Genomic DNA, 16,342 nt, shown 5'->3' on the forward strand with positions numbered 1-16,342 from the left:
AGAGTGATAGTGAGATGCCACACAATGTGCGGGGATCGAAATCCTTGGGCAGTTACTTAGGTTGCTGGTTTCAGGCAATGGAAGAGGAAGATATACACATTTTTCTCTTTTAGGCTACAAACACAGTTTATGTCTTCAGTGGAGAGCTGGAGATGATGGCTTGCAGTAGCCACCTTTCTAAGAATTCCCAGTCTCGGGAAATATTTTCACTAACGTGCTGCAGACTGCTAGGAGGAGTCAGTGAGGTTTGTTTGTTTGTGTTGGGAGCTGGCCTTTCTTGGGAACTAAGCTATAGTTTATGGGAACAATGCTGGAGTGCCAGCTAGCAAAGTGCTCCCATCAAGGGATGGTGTCACACTGGCATTTTCTTTCCTGTCGCCACTGGTTATTACAAATACGAATCTATTTAAGGCCAGAGGAAAATAATGAAAGGGGGAAGTGGGAGGAAAAGTCAAATAAAATTTCACATGGTTGTGCTGGTGTGAAAATCCCCAGGAAAATAATCTGCATCTGAGCGCATGGGGAATCTAAATTAACAATATGAGTTTATTTAAAATAATGGATGCCAAGGTATGATATGACGTGATGATAAGAAAAATCTGTGCCTCTCATGGACACATTTAACAAGAATTTAGCTGCTTACTGCCAGAGTTGCACAGAGTTTAGTGTGGACAATTAAAATCATGAATTTGTGGCCCCTGGGTGCATGTGCATTTAGACAAAGGGTTTCGGAGCAATCAACTATTTTAATTTTTATTCTTTGTTGATGGGCTTATTGGAAAACACAATGTGTGAAGTACTTTAGAAACACTTTTACGTTGTTTGCAACTGCTTGTCTTTGGCATCACATGCTTGCAGTCTGAGTCCTGTAAAGGCATGCATCTTGTCCTGTTTCAACTTTCAACAGAGTAAGAGCGAGAGGGGTGAAGTAGCACATTGTGTGTCTGGTGACACATAATGTGCAAGGTGTCTGAGCCACTGGGAGATTCTGGAAGGAACTAGGTGACTCTCTTACCAATTGCTTTTGAATACATGCAATATCTTTTTTTTTTTTTTTAATTTTTTAGTAAGGGTCTACAGGGTCTCACTACGTAGATTGGACTCATAGTGATCCACCTGTGTTAAGCCTCCCCAGTGCTGGGATTACAGATGTGCACCACCATGCCCAGTCTCAATAGCTGTCTCCGTGTGCCCCAGGGGTGGGGCAGGCATGGCACGCCAGTGATCAAACCCTGTCTGCCTAAGCAGATGCTTTAATTCCCTGAGCTATTTGGCTGGCCCTGAAATATCTTTTTAAAAGCACACAATTGCCCTATGCAACATATTCTAAAACTTAAGCTTTCTGCACATATTTAAGATTATTTCAAAGGGCCAGCCAAATAGCTCAGCGGATTAAAGCACCTGCAAGCAGGCGGATGGGCTGGTGGTCCAATCCCCTGGCCTGCTGTGCTGGCCCCACTTCTGGGACACCCTGAGACAGCAGTTGGTACTGGGCATGGTGGCATGTGCCTGTAATCCCAGCTCTTGGGAGGCTGTAAACAGGAGGATCACTTTGAATCCGATCTAGTAGTGAGACCCTGAACATCCTGTAGACCCTTCCCTAAAAAAATAAAATAAAATAAAAAGATTATTTCAGAAAAGAAGCTTTGCAGGTACATCCATCCTCCTGGCGAGTTCAGCTCATCTGTTTGCTCCTGTTAGGTGTATTCTGTTACAGTCCCATGAAGTGACTGGGGGGAACCAGGGCTGGCTTCCAAAGCAGCACTGCAGGGAAGGAAAAGCTCCCGATTTGTACTCCTTCTGGAATGTGTGTTTGTAAAACCTAACCAGGTTTAGTAATCAAGGTATCTGGGTTTCTGTTTTTGCTTTGTTTTTCTTTGCAGCCTTCTAGAAGTGCTCTGAGTTTATATTTTAGACAAAAATATGGTGTGTTGGCATTCCAGCATTTTCTCTTTTTCTTGTGATCCTAATCTTTTATGTAAACCATATTCAGTTGTCCACAAATCTGCATTAGATTTTTAGGAGGACTATTGCAGAGTATCTCAGACTTGATCACTTAAAAAACACAACTTATGTTCGTACCACAACAGATACCAAAACTCCAAAATCCAAAGGCTCTGAGAAAGAATCTGTTCCCTGCCTCTCTGATTCCAGTACTTCATAGAAATGGTGTTGGCTTGCATATGTGTCACCCCAGTCTCTGCTCCTGTCTTCTCATAACATTTTCCCCCATGTCTTGTTTATGTGGCTTTGTCCTCTTTGTATTTTTTTTTTTTTTCAAATTTCCCTCTTTAGTAGGGACATCAGTCATTGGACTGGAGTCTACATTCACCCACTATGACCTAATCTTACCTTGATTACATGTATAAAAATCCTGTTCCCAAATAAAATTACCTTGTAAAGTTCTAGATTAGCATGAATTGTGGGGCCAACATCATTTAGCCCAGTCTGCCTGCCCTCTGGCTTCCTAAAATTCATATCCAAACACATTTACTCCATCTTAATGTTCCCGAGAGCCTTAGGCCATGCTAGTGTACCAAATCTATTCTAAATATCAATTCAAAAAGTCTCAATTCCAGTTGACTAAGTCAGGTGTGGCTATGGTCCACACTGGACAGGATTCTCCTCTGTCCACAACCCATAAAAGCAGGAAACAAGTCACCTGTCTCTTGCATGTGTTCTCCATCTGCCACATCTGGATCCATTCTCATTGGTGTCTTCCTTTTTACTTTAGGTATCAAAGTTTGTACTCCATAAACTTTCTATTTTCCTTCAAACAGATGCCTGGAGTGAACTACATACTGGAATGGCTTATAGAGAAGCAGAAAATTAAGGTGGGAAAGGTACTGGCATGGCTTTCAAAAAATCTGCTCATAGTTCCTTAAAGGAGTCATCAAAGTTTCCTATAAAGGGCCAGAGAGTGAATATTTTATGGCTTTGCAGATTATTTGGTCTCTGTCTCAAATAGTCAGCTCTACTTTGGGGCATAGAATGCAACATAGGTCACATGAAATGTGTAAACAAATGATCACCGCTCACCTATAAATGAAACACACAAGAAATGTTCCTAACTCATGGGCCATTTAAAAATCTGCTCAGGTCTGTGAGCTGTAGGCTGCCCTAGGAGAAGCAGTAACTGCTGTTTTTCCCCTTGCCTCATCTATGAAGTGCAGCTACCGTGTGCCTGGTGTCCTTCATAAACCAATATGAGCAAAATGAATTGCACTACATGCTAGATGGCATTTAAGAAATATAAGGTTACTATTGGACCATTTTAAAAAGTGAAAATGAAGTCAGAGATTCTTTGACTTTTTTTAGGTTGTTTACATAGATCTCTTCTATATTGTCTTCTTATCATTTATTATTAATTCTGACCATTACCCCTATAGAGCCATCCTGATTGCAAATATGAAACTTCCACAGAGTACTGCGCTTAGGTCATAAGGTAATAAAATGATTAATGTTCCAGTATATCTGGTACTTACTTGAAGAACAGGCTATAGGTTAGCTTCTTTACAAAGTGCATATAACTTGAAAAAATTAGATTGGGGGTGAACAAAAACTTAATTTCTGTTTCCCAGGAGTGAAATCCTTTCACTTATTGCTAAGAATTTATTTTTGTTATTTTTTTCTGGTGGGCTTATTTTTTCATATCTGGGAACACAATTTTTTACAAGTATGTAGAAGAGAAGCCAAAGTTATTATAGAGGGTTTTATTTTAAATGTTAATGAGAACATTGTTCAGCTGTGTAGGTAAAATCTTGTCTATTACTTGAGAGGTTGCCTATTGAAGAAGTTTATTGGGAATTTCAGTATTTTTAACCAACATATTTTTTCAACTGTGATGTACCTAGATAAGGTATGGCTTATTTTCTTGTACCTTCCCTACTTTTTTTAAAAAAGGAAATGATTCACATGTGTTTGCTCATGCTCTTGCTAGGCTTTAATTTTTATGTCTCTCACCAGTGTTTTATGATCACATATTGGAATTTATGACTGCTTGAATAAATATTACAAAGACATTTGTTTAGCAGCAGACCTCTTGTTTGTATTTGCTAATAACTCATATTTACTTGTGGTTTCTCTGATGTCAGAAGAGTCTCCTATTTGTGCTACTGTGGTTCCTGGGGCCTGAAACATCCTCGTAAGAGGCTGTCCTGCACTAAAGCACGTACTGCAGTCCCCTTCAGGGTCCTGCAGAATAGACTTGGATGACTTGGATACACAGCCTCAGCCCTACCTGATGTCTCAAAATTCTTAGCTCATACCAAGTGATTGCTAGGCCTACTGGCCTTTCCAGATGCCAGTTTCAGCTTTTAGGAGCTTTTAACTGTGAAGGGCTTATCACAAAATAAAACCAAAAATGTTTTTATAAAAAAATTAGAATGGGCGAGCCCAAGGAGATAGCTCAGTAGAATAAGCGCTTGCCTGGCAAGCGAAAGGGCTTGAGTTCAATCCCTGGTTCCGCAAAAAAAAAAAAAAAAAAATTAAAATGGGATGCAGAGATAGCTTAGCAGTCTAAGTACCTGTGTAGGCAAGTGCAAGGACAGGGGTTGTTCCCCAGTACCCCATGCTGTGCTGGCCCCGCCCCAAGCCAGCTGGCTATCAAGATCACAAGGGCCAGTCCCAGCACTGGGGAGGCTGAGACTGGAGGGGGGATCATGAACCCAAGCTGTGTAGCGAGGTTCTGTACCAAATACATAAAATTAAAAAAGAATTAATGATCAAGCAAATAGGATTATTTTCCCTGTCATCTAATTCCAGGAACATAATTCAGAACACAATGTGGATCTGGATTTCCCTTCTGAAAGCACTGTACCCTGCCTCAGATTCCAAGTTGAGAGTGAGGGACTGGACCAGCCAGCCAGACTTCTTGAAAGGCTGAATTTTTTTTGGTTGAATTGACCCAGAAGGTCTCTGCTAGTTCTCTTTGAAGTTCTGCACATCTGATATATGGGTAAATAAGCACTTTGTTATTCAGTTCCTTAATCTCCTCCTCTGTTGGCTGCGGGCTCATCAGGCATTGGGACTCCCAGTACACTGGTGTGCAGCCCTGGAGCCATCTTGGGCTCACAGGTGGAGCTTTTAGGTTGTTGGCCCAGAGACCCAGCTATCTCACCAAGAGACTGAGAATTTTGGAGTTTGTGCTCTGGAATGCAATCTGAATGTTTGGATTGGCTTTCTACAAGCTGCTGGTAATTTTGATTAGGCAGACAAGGTTGAAAACATGGATATCTGCATAGTAACATTCTACTGAGGGGTCCAGGTTCTGCTCTCCTACCCACCCGTCCAAAGAGGAATGGAAGCTTCTGGTCTTCCACCAAAAGACTTGGCGACACTGAGGGAGACTATTTACCCTCACTAGGCAGATTCTACTGGGTGACAGTAACCTTGTTAACGTCTTAGGTGATGCCTTGCTCCAGGGACAACTTGTGTTTGCTTTGAGTCTCCCAGGGACAGGATTCCAGCTAAGGGCTGCAGCTGGAAGCAGAGAAGGAACTGCTGTGGACTGTCTGGAGCTATCCTCACTGGTGCTCTTTCTCTCATGTCCCTACAGTTCTATGTGGACATTATTGGCTTTGGGATCAGTAAAAGAAGCAAGGCTGTAGGTTATATTGATAACAGACCCAAAGCATACATTTTATTTATAATAAAATGTTATATTGTTTTGTGAATAAACAGAGGCACTATATTAGCAAATTAAGTAGTCATGTAGTCTTACTTGCCATTAATAGGTATTTTTTATTTATCAGAATAGTAATTCATCCAGTGTGAAACATGGGCATCCCACTTCTGACTTCACAGTTGAGCATTGTAGGCTGGGGTTTATGGGACAGGCTCACACAGGGGAGTACATTTTTCAAGGCCACAAGACCTCTATGTCTATCCCCTATGTCTGCATGTGCAACTCTTCCAGCCTTATTTCTCATTTCTGTGTCTTAGAGAGTAGGAGACTGCATTAGGAGAGCCTGTTTGAAGGGTCTTGTGAAGAAATTAGGCTGAACTAAATGAAAATGGTCAATTCGTGTCATTTTTGTAATAGCTCAGTTTCTCAGGACTTGCAGTATTTTAAGACTCTCTTATTTTCCAATTTTTAAAACAGCTGGTTAAATACATTTTTCTGCCCCACTTCCTCACCCAATCTGAAAAGTCAGATCTGCATGAACCTTTGGGAAGTGTGAGGCCAGGTCCTGACTTTGGCTGTGGACCAGGGTTGCTGGTTCTCTGGCAAACATTAAACTCAGGACCCTGCTTCCCATGTCCTGTCGGATACTAAAATCACATGATGCAATTTTCTCCTGACTGAGAACTTGGCATTCTATCCTGATGTCACATTGAGTACAACAAATTCTCCATGAACATACTAGGCAGGAGCTTTTCTAATTATCCCCATAGTTTTCTGATTAATCAATGGTTACTTTAGTGTGAAAATTGCTATCACCAGAGCTTGAATTAAATGAGCCTAGAAACCCAGAAGCTTTAGGATGATAAAGGACTTTTTTTTTTCCTTTAATTGCTGTCATGGCTAAGTCTGACTGCCTACTACCCTTTAAACATGAATTAGAAAATGAAAATTTGAGGGTGGTGAGCAACAGTATTGATTTGACCATCAAAATAATTTTTTCTCTCACCTCAAAAGTGGAAATGAACTTAACATATCCAAAGAAATATTTTTAAGAAACTGATGAAAAATTGAATGCCACTAGCTTATAAACAATCCAGAAACTAGTACAACCATCCTTGGATAGCTATCCCCTAGGCCACATAGGTAAAGTGTTTGTTCCAGGTCTTTTCTGTATTCAATTTTATTGTTACCCTAAAATATAAGGGGGAACATTGCAGCACCCGCACAACTTTTGAAAGGTATTAGTTGCATCCTTGTTTCATTCCAAGCCTTTGCAGTTGCTCCTCCTCACGTGGAGCTACCCATGTGTATGTCCACAGGCGAAGGCAGTGGGTGTGGTAACAACACTGTTCTTGCTCAGTTTCCTTCTGTGGATCCCCAGGGGCACTTCCATGAGTGAAAGCCACTAGCATAGGCCAAGAGCTAATGTCCCCCCATAGTTGTTTTGGTAGAGGTGACCCTTCGCACTATCAGCAAAGGTGTGACTTGATGTTCTCCCAGGTCCCATGCAAGGTCAAGGCCTCTCTTATAAGTGATTATGAGTGCTCAACTGTGACAGCTTTGTTTCCAGGTGGGTGGTACTGTGCCACTCAGTGTCAAGGTGAACAGACAATGCCAAATAGCTATTTCTGCCTAGGAAGCTTGGAGATGCAGCCACAACCCAGAGCAATAACAACTATTTGACAAATATTTGTTTTATGAGTTTAATGAATGAAACAGCCTTTCTAAAAGTTGAATGTAAGATAAAAATGAACATTTGGTTTCTTAGGGCTTCAAGGATTTCATGGAGGCTGTTTACCTTAAAGGAGGGACCCTTAACCTCTGAGTCCTTCGGATTTTCCCTGCAAGATTTTTGGGTCATATGCCATATGTCACTATTGTGCTTATCAGCAACGCTATATTCACTTCCATTTCCTCCAGCTCTCAGGCAAGCAAGCTACATAAATACAAATATGTACATACGTGCTACTTCTAAAATTCTGGATGTAAAGCATCAGAAATCTCCAGTTATTACATCATAGTTTTGGCATCTTTTAAAAAGTTAATTTTAAAAATTTAATTATCACATACTTGGATAAATTTTGGTATATACAATGATGTTCTGACACATGTATAAGTTACAGTTAAGAGGAAGAATAAGTTCTATAGCACAGTAGGAGGACTATACTTAATGATAGTGCATATTTCACAAATAGCTAGAAGAGAGGATTTTGAATGTTTCACCACAAAGAAATGATAAGTGTTTGAGGTGCTGGACATGCAAGTTACCTTGAGTTTTGGCATTTTAAAAGGAAAAGAGCCCACCCAGTAACATAGACCAATGGTATTTGCAAGCCTCGGGCTGTTGGCAGCCACATCACTACCTTGGCAATCAGACCCCAGCCACTTGTGCTTTCTTTTGGCCTCACTCCTAGGCGCTCCTTCAGGCCCAGGACTTGTGCACTCCCTCTTCTCTCTGCCTGGCCCAGTTGTTCTCATCTTCCTTAGTGTGGAAGATCCAGGAAGGCTGAGGACCGTTTGCTTTCCTCTGTCTTTGTAGCTCCAGGGCCTGGCGAGGACCCAGGCCAGTTTGCCAGAAGCTAGTTTCTGGACTGAAGGAAACCGACTTTTTGTGAGTTCATGCAAGTGACCTCAGGGCCACTCTGGCCTTTCTTGAACTTGTTTCTGACAAACTGTTCCCTCCCTATTGAATTGTGGTTTCCTGCTTATCCCAGGCTCCCGGCCGCCTCATGTTTTCTATCTGTTGGAACATCCTGAAACCTATTCCCCTTGCACCCGTAAGTGACAAACTTTACTTATTCATCTTAAAAAAAAAAAAAATTTTTTTTTTTGAGTCAGAGTTTCACTATGCAGTTCAGGTTGGCCTTGAGCTCACTTTGTAGCCTAGGCTGATGTCAAACTCTCAACAATTCTCCTGCCTCAGCCTCCGAAGTTCTGGGATCACAGGCATGTGCCACCACACCCAGACTGTTTATGGTGCCCCAGAGGACTTTTTTTGACCTTTCATTCTCCTTTGAGTTAGGTATCCTGCCCCATGTACCTGTAATACTTGGCAGGTACCAAATTACATAATTATTTATGCCTCCTTTTTCAGACTAAGAGTTCTTTGAGAAAGAGAATCATGTCTTGTTCATCTCAGTGTCTGTTACTTTGAACTCAATAAATGCTTGTGAAGTGAAGGATATTAAAACCAAATGTGCAGATAATATCAGAAACTCAGGAGACAGAAGAGGCAGAGTAGGCATGAGCACAGCCTCTTTGTTCTGGCTCAGTAACCAGGAGGGAATATGCAAACAGTAGTTTAGCGAGTTCTCCCAGGAAGAGGAAGCTACCCAGGACCAGGAGGGAAGTGACAAAAGCAGAGACAAAGGGTAAATAGATAAGAGAAGAAATAAGAGAGGGGACCCAGCATACCACAGCCAGAGAGAGGCTGCCACCCCCAGCCAGCCCTGAGTCAAAGTGAAACTACAGATTTTCACCAGGGAACTGGACAGCTGCTTTGGGATCCAGAGATTCAGCAGCGGGCACTGGCAAGAAACAGCACAGAATACTTGGAATACTGCTTCCAGAGGGTCTTCCACAGCGCACCGATGGTGGTAGAGCCCCAGCAAGAAGGCGGAGCGGGGACAGGGAGCCCAGCCCCAGGGCAGATGTGGGGCCATGTCTTCCCAGAGTGGACTATAGAGGAGGACCAGCCTGCCCCGCTCCACCCTCTCACCCATCCCACCCTGAGAGCAGATGCTTGGGAAGCAGGCTGCGGGCGCCTGTTGGGGATGCGCTGGGGAGCACGGGGCCTGCACTCGGAGCCAGGCTCCTGGAGGCATGCGGGACTGGCCAGCAGGGGCTACTTGCTGGAGGCCCAGTCTGCACCCAGCACTGCTCTGGCTTGAATGCCACCTGGAAACCAACCTGGTGAGCACCCAGCTGTTCAGGCTTAGGCCCCAAACAGCACAGCACATTCTTTTATTATTTTTATTAAGTTTTGGTATGATAGAAAATTTGTACTTGCACATAATATAACTTGATTCTTTTCCCCCATACCATTCCCTCCCTTCAACTTCTCTTCCCCTCTTTATTTACAAAAGCTTTATTTCCATTTTTCTTTCTTTTCTCATTTTTTTTCTTTTTCCTTCCTACCTTTCCCCCCTCCTCCCTTCCCAGTTTTCCTTCCCATTTCAACATTTTCTTCCTATTTTACAGTATCTATTATACATTTTGGGCCTTATTTGCACTTTCAGCTGCTTACACCAGAAAAATACTGCAACACTTACACATGTGTGTGCAATTTATTTCACCTCAGAGCATGGCATCGAAGTGCATCCATTTTGCTAGAAATGTAGCAAGTGTATCCTTCTTTAAGACAGAATAGTACTCCATAGTATGAAAAACCACTTTTTTTTTTTTTTTTTTGAGAAAAGGTCTCATTATGTAGTGCAAGCTGGTCTTGAATGGACCATGTAGCCTAGGCCAACTAACAGTAATCTTTCTGCCTCAGCTACCAGAGTGCAGGGATTACAGGCGTGCACCACCATGCCTAGCAACACATCTTCATCTGTTCATCAGGGGATGAGCATTTGTGTAGTTGCCAAGATTTAGCTATAATAAACTGTGCCCCTATCAGCAGACTAAGTGCCTGCTTAGGCAAGGGCAGTGACAGGGTTTGATCCCCAGCACCACATGCTGTGCTGACCTGCCCCAGCCTCCACAGGTATGCCGAGCGCAGTCGACCGAGTCCTGGCCTGGTGGTGCATGCTTGTAATTCCAGTGCTGGAGAGGCTGCAAACAGAAGAATCACCCAAGTCTGAGCTGCACAGTGAGACCCTGTGCCAAATACATAAATTTAAAAAAGAAAAAGGAAAAAAAAAACCTGTGCCCCTATATATATGGATGTGCCTATATCACTGTGCTATAATGGATTTAATTCTTTTTGGATGATATCAAGAAAAAAATAGCTGGGTCAAATGGAACCTCTAGTCTTGGTTTTTTTGAGGACTCGCCACACGGATTGCGCAATTCTAAACTCCCACCAACACTGGAGAAGGCTTCTTTTTACCCCCACAGCTCCACCAGCATTTGTTCCTGGTTAATATCTTAACAATAGCTATTCTTTCTTGGGTGAGATGAAGTCTCAGTGTTCTAATTTTATTTCTTGAATGACCAATGATATTTAACATTTTTTCACATATTTATTTGCTATTTGTATTTCTTCATCTGAGAAGTGTGCATTCATCTCAGATGTCCGTTGTTGGATTGGGTCTTTAAATTTAGAGGGTCTGATTTTTGTTGTTGTTGTTGTTGTTGTTTTTCTTTCTATATCCTAGATGTGTGGCTTTGTCTGAGAACAGCTGGAAAAAATCTTTTCTTACACTGTGTGTGGGTTGTCCGTTCACTTTGTTGGTGGTTTCTCTCGCTATGCAAAAGCTTTTTAATAAAATGAGTCCCCGCTGTTGATTTCTTGTTATAGTTCCTATGCAATTGTGTTTTGTTCACAAAGTCTTTGCCTATGCCAAGGTCTTCAAGATGTCTACCTATTCTGTCCTCTAGCAGATTTAGTGTTTTTGTTTTAGTACTTAGATCTTTGAACCATTTTAATTTGAGTTTAGTGCATAGTGAAAATATGGGTCAAGTTTTAATCTTTGGCATGTGGAAAAGCCACTTTTTCTAGCATCTTTTTTTTTTTTTTTTTTTTTGTATTTTAGGGAAGGGTTTACAGGGTGCTCAGGGTCACAACTAGATTGAACTCATAGTGTTCTGCCTGTTTATAGCCTCCCAAGAGCTGGGATTACAGGTGCATGCCATCATGGCCAGTCCCAATTGCCAACTCAGCATGCCCCAGGGGCACAGCAGGTCCGGGAATCAAACCTCCACCCCCTGTGCCTGCTTACAGGCACTTTAATCCACTGAGCTATTTGGCCAGACATCTCCAGCCCTATTTATTAAAGAGGCTTTTTTCCAGTGAATGTGTTTGGCACCTTTGTCAAAGATCAGGTGGCTGTGTATGTCTGGAGTTTTTGCTACATCTTCTAATCTGTTCCATTGATCCATGGGTCTGCTTTTTTGGTCAGTACCATGCTATTTTTATCACAATAGTTTTATAGTATATTTGCAAGTCAGAAATTATGATGCTCACCCTGACTAACTACATATACTGACACCTGTGAACTAAGCAACTGCACTGAAGATGGCAATTTGTAATAGTAGGTTCATGCTTGGAGTGCCGGTCATTCTGGTCTTCTGAATACGGGCTGCTTATGATGACATGCCAGTTGCTGCTGTGCTGTCTCTTGGGTAGATGATTGTTCAAAATGAAGGAGGTGGTGAATGAAGGCAAGAGACAGGAAAAGGAATGTTGTGGGACTGTCCTGCTACAAGGTTGTATATGGTTAGATTTCTGGACTTATGTGTAAACATAAGAAGTATACAATTCTTTATGCCTATTTTAAAAATATATTTTAGTTTTTCAAATGTTTTTTCATCATATTCTGTAGGGACTTAAAGTTCAACATATCAATACTTGATGAAAAATACCTGTTCCATGTTATGCCTAAGATGTTTGATATTCAGACAGATAGTGAGGTTAAGCTCAACAGCCTAGATTGTATGGTAATAACAATAAGCTTGCCTTCTGGATGGTTAACAACCTAAGTTTGCTGACCAAAATTAGAGAAAAAGGAGGGCCACAAAGAAAGCCAACATTTTGGCCCTAGCCTTCCAAGGTCAGTTAAGACTCAGGACATATGAGAACTTGTACTATAACGTCATGCAACTTGGTAGTGTTCCAAATTTTCTGATGAAGGAGATTATGGGGCCAAAGAGGAAAATGATAGATGATGTGTGCCTAAGGAGAGTCACATGGATTGAAAACATTCTCTCAGGCTTTCACAGAGTGCAAACAGCCCAAGCAATGGCCGTGACTCATCCACATGGCTGACACTGACAAAGGTTCTACAATCTGAGGTACAGGATCTCAGGATAAATCCTGAGGGGATTTCACTGACCTTACCAGACCCAAAAGCTACAACTCTTGTTGCATAGGTCCTGCTTTACCTTGGTCTTAACCATCCAGCAGAAAAGTATAAAAACGAAGCATAAGAAGTAAAGCCATGCTGTTATGTTGAGCTGTGGGGGACTCAGGTCAACAATTTCTGACATTGCCAGTGAAGCGGAAGACCCAATACTATTATGGACTACTGGACTTTTTTAGAATATTTTGCAGAGTTAACACACATATAATATTCAAATAACGGAACTTAACAAAAAAAAGGGGGATACAGTTGAATGTCCATTTTGTATCTGTGTATTCAAAATGGTTAGGATAGGTATATAGTTGCATTCTCTTAATGAATAGAGGGATTTGTTCTAATAGTGTTTGTAAATAGGATATCATGTCCACATCTTGTACAACAATTAACCACTAGGAAGAATGTATGCAATGTGTTAATTATTGAAACTGTCCTACCAGTTTGATTTAAAACTGTCTCATTGCTATTTGTTTCTCAATAAAATGATGGAAAGAAAAGAAAGAAATTATGATGGTCCCTGACTTGCCTTTGTTGCCTAGAATTGCCATTGGTATTCTATGTCTTCTGGTTCTAAATGAATTTTAGGATTATTTTTTCTAATAGTGTGAGATATGCCGTTGGAATTTTGATTGGGATTAAATTAAATCTGTGCAGTAATTTTGGAAGTAATGCCACTTTCATTATATTGGTTCTTCCTCACAAGATCAAGGGATATTTTACATTTTTCTGAAACCCTCTTCCATCTCCTTTTTCAGAGTACTAGTTTCCTTTTTTTTTTTTTTCGGTTTGGGGGTAGACCAGGGATTGAACTCAGGCCCTTGCACTTGCCAGGGAAGTGCTTATTCTACTGAGCCATCTCCCCAGCCCAGAGTACTGTAGTTCTTAATGTGAAGGTCTTTTACTTCCTTCATTCAGATTGATTCATCTATTTTTTGGATGCTATTGTGAAAGGCATTGCTTCCTTAATTTCTATCTCAGTGAGTTTGTATTCTCGTATAGAAAAGCTATTGATTTTTGAGCACTGACTTTGAGATGTGCTACTGAATTTAGTTATTAAATCTAGAATAATTTTGGTGGAGTTTGATGTCTTCTACATGGAGTATCTGTTATGCTTTGTACATAGGTGTCCCCCCGAAACTTCCTGCAGTCATGGGGCAGATTCTAGAGTTTGTGATTGATTCATGATCCAGGCTGGGATTATGGGTGTAACTACTACACCTGGCCTGGGGCAGATAGCCTGAATGCGACATAAGGGAGGCAGACTTACTCTCTGTAGCAGTTGTTGCCACCACTCCCTATGCTCTTACTCTTTGCTGCCCCCATGAATGGCTGCTCTCTGTGACATGTGCCACTCCACCTTGGCACCAGCTGAATGTGGACTAAAACTTCCACTGACTGTGAACTTAATAAACCTTTCCTTCATCTTTTGAGTGTTGGATATTTTGTCCCAGCAATGTGAGAAGAGTAGCTGAGAAAGCATCATTTCACCTGCAAATAATGTTAATTTAACTTCCTTTTCTATTCTTATTCCTTTTATTTTTTCTCTTGTCTAAGTGCTCTGGCTAATGTTTCCAGAACTATATTATATAAGAGTAGTGATAGTGGACATCCTTGTCTTGTTCCTGATTTTAGAGTGAAAGCTTTCAAGTTTTATCCATTTAGTATGACACTGGCTAGGGGTATACCATAGATGACTTTTATTAGATGGCGAAAAAGACCATCTATTCCAATTTTCTGTAGGTTTTTTTTAATCATGAGTGTTTCAGTCTGTCAACTGCTTTTTCTGCATCTTTTGAGATGGTTTTGTGATTTTTATCTTTGGCTCTGCTGATATGGTGTATTACATGTATTGATTTGTGTATGATGAATCATCTGCATCTCTGAGATGGTTCTTACTTGGTTTTGTTGTATAATCTTGATGATTTGCTACCAGTTCTGTTTGCCAGTATCTTATTGAGGATTTTTGCATCTATGTTCATTAGGGAAATTGGCCTGTAGTTCTCTTTTTTGATTGGATCCTTCTCAGGTTTATTATCAGGGTAATGCTTGCTTCCAGAAATAAATTTGGTAGTTTTGCTTCCCTTTCAATATCATTTAAGAGTTTGAAAAATGGTGATATTAGGGTTGTCTCTGAATTTATCATAGAAATCAGCAGTGAGTCTGTCTGGCCTTATGGGTTTTTGTTGTTGCTGTTGTTTTAATGTTTTCTTTGTTGGTAGGTTTTTAATTATATTTTCAATTTCATTGTCTGATATTTATTTATTTAGAATATTTATATATTCTTGATTCAACTTTGGTAATTCATACATATCTAGGAATCTGTCCATTTCTTTGCACAGCATTTTCTATCTTACTAGAATACAAGTTTTCAAAGTAGGTATGGTTCAACTTTTGGATTTTCACAGGTTCTCCTGTGATATCATGCTTTTTATCCCTAATTGCATGGATTTGAGCTCTTTCTTTCTTTCTTTCTTTCTTTCTTTCTTTTTTTCTTTCTTTCTTTCTTTCTTTCTTTCATAAGATTGGCTAAGGGTTTGTTGATTTTATTTAATTCTTTAACGAACCAAGTCTCCAATTCACTGATTCTTTGTATTGTTTTCTTGATCTCTATTGAATTAATTTTTGTTTTTATCTCAAAATTTCCTCCCTTATATGAGCTTTGGGTTTGACTTGATCTTCTGTTCTAGATGAGTGAAGAACAAAATTAAGTTTGTTTATTTGTATTCTCTCTGTCTTCCTGATATGGACATTCACCACTAGAAATTTCTCTCTTAGAACTGGTTTCAGTGTGTTCTATAAATTCCAGTATGTTGCATTGGCATTGTCATTTAATAATAATAAACTACTCAGAGTTCTTGTGGGTTATTTCACCATTAATTTCCAATTTCTTTGCACTATGGACTGATAATATGCATGGGATAATTTTAATTGTTCTATACTTAATTAAGCATGTTCTATGAGCTAGTATGGGAGAATGTCCCATCTGCAGCTGAGAAGAATGTATATTCTAAAGTGATGGGTTGGAACATTCTGTAGATATCTACCAAGTCCACTTATTAAAAAAATTGGTCCAGTTTTAATATTTCATTATTGATTTTTGGACCTGGGAGATTGCTCAGTGGAATAAGTGCTTACCTGGCAAGTGCAAGGGTCTGAGTTCAATCCCCGGTTCCACAAAAAGAAAAAAACAAAAACAAAAACAAAAAAAACAAGAGTGAAGATATACACTCATTACTGATTTTTTTCTCATTAACTTTACTGAAAATCAATAATTAATATAGCATATTAAAAATTATAGACAAATATTGAAATGTGAGAGATATGAGATGTAGACAGCAAATTTTAGAGAAATATTTCTGAAATCAATACATAGCATGAGATTAATAATAGATTGCACATTTTAAATAAATTATTTACAAAGTTAAATGAATATAACAATAAAAATTGTCTAAGATAAAATTGAAGAAGAAAGACTTTACAGATCAGTCATATAATAGCTCACTCTGTGCCAAAGTCAAAAAACTTATATTCATATAATTAGAATTCTCAAAGTAGAAAGAGGTAGGCAATAAATACTTAAAGATATAAAATTTCTGAATTTAGTTGAAATTATAGAACCACATTTTCAAGAAAAATGAAACTTTTGCATAAGAAATATGAATAAAATCATATCAAGATACATAAAAATGAAATT

The 16,342-nt window shown here is 40.0% G+C and overlaps 1 protein-coding gene across 2 annotated transcripts in view; it reads left to right on the forward strand.

Annotated features, from left to right (window-relative positions):
• The window catches only part of Gna14 (G protein subunit alpha 14), a 202,300-nt gene that overhangs the window by 111,973 nt on the left and 73,985 nt on the right, over window positions 1-16,342 (forward strand). The gene's annotated exons all lie outside the window — the stretch shown is intronic.

The sequence above is a fragment of the Octodon degus genome, unplaced genomic scaffold (assembly GCF_000260255.1).
Source record: "Octodon degus isolate 3935 unplaced genomic scaffold, OctDeg1.0 scaffold00095, whole genome shotgun sequence".
In the NCBI taxonomy this organism is placed as follows: domain Eukaryota; kingdom Metazoa; phylum Chordata; class Mammalia; order Rodentia; family Octodontidae; genus Octodon; species Octodon degus.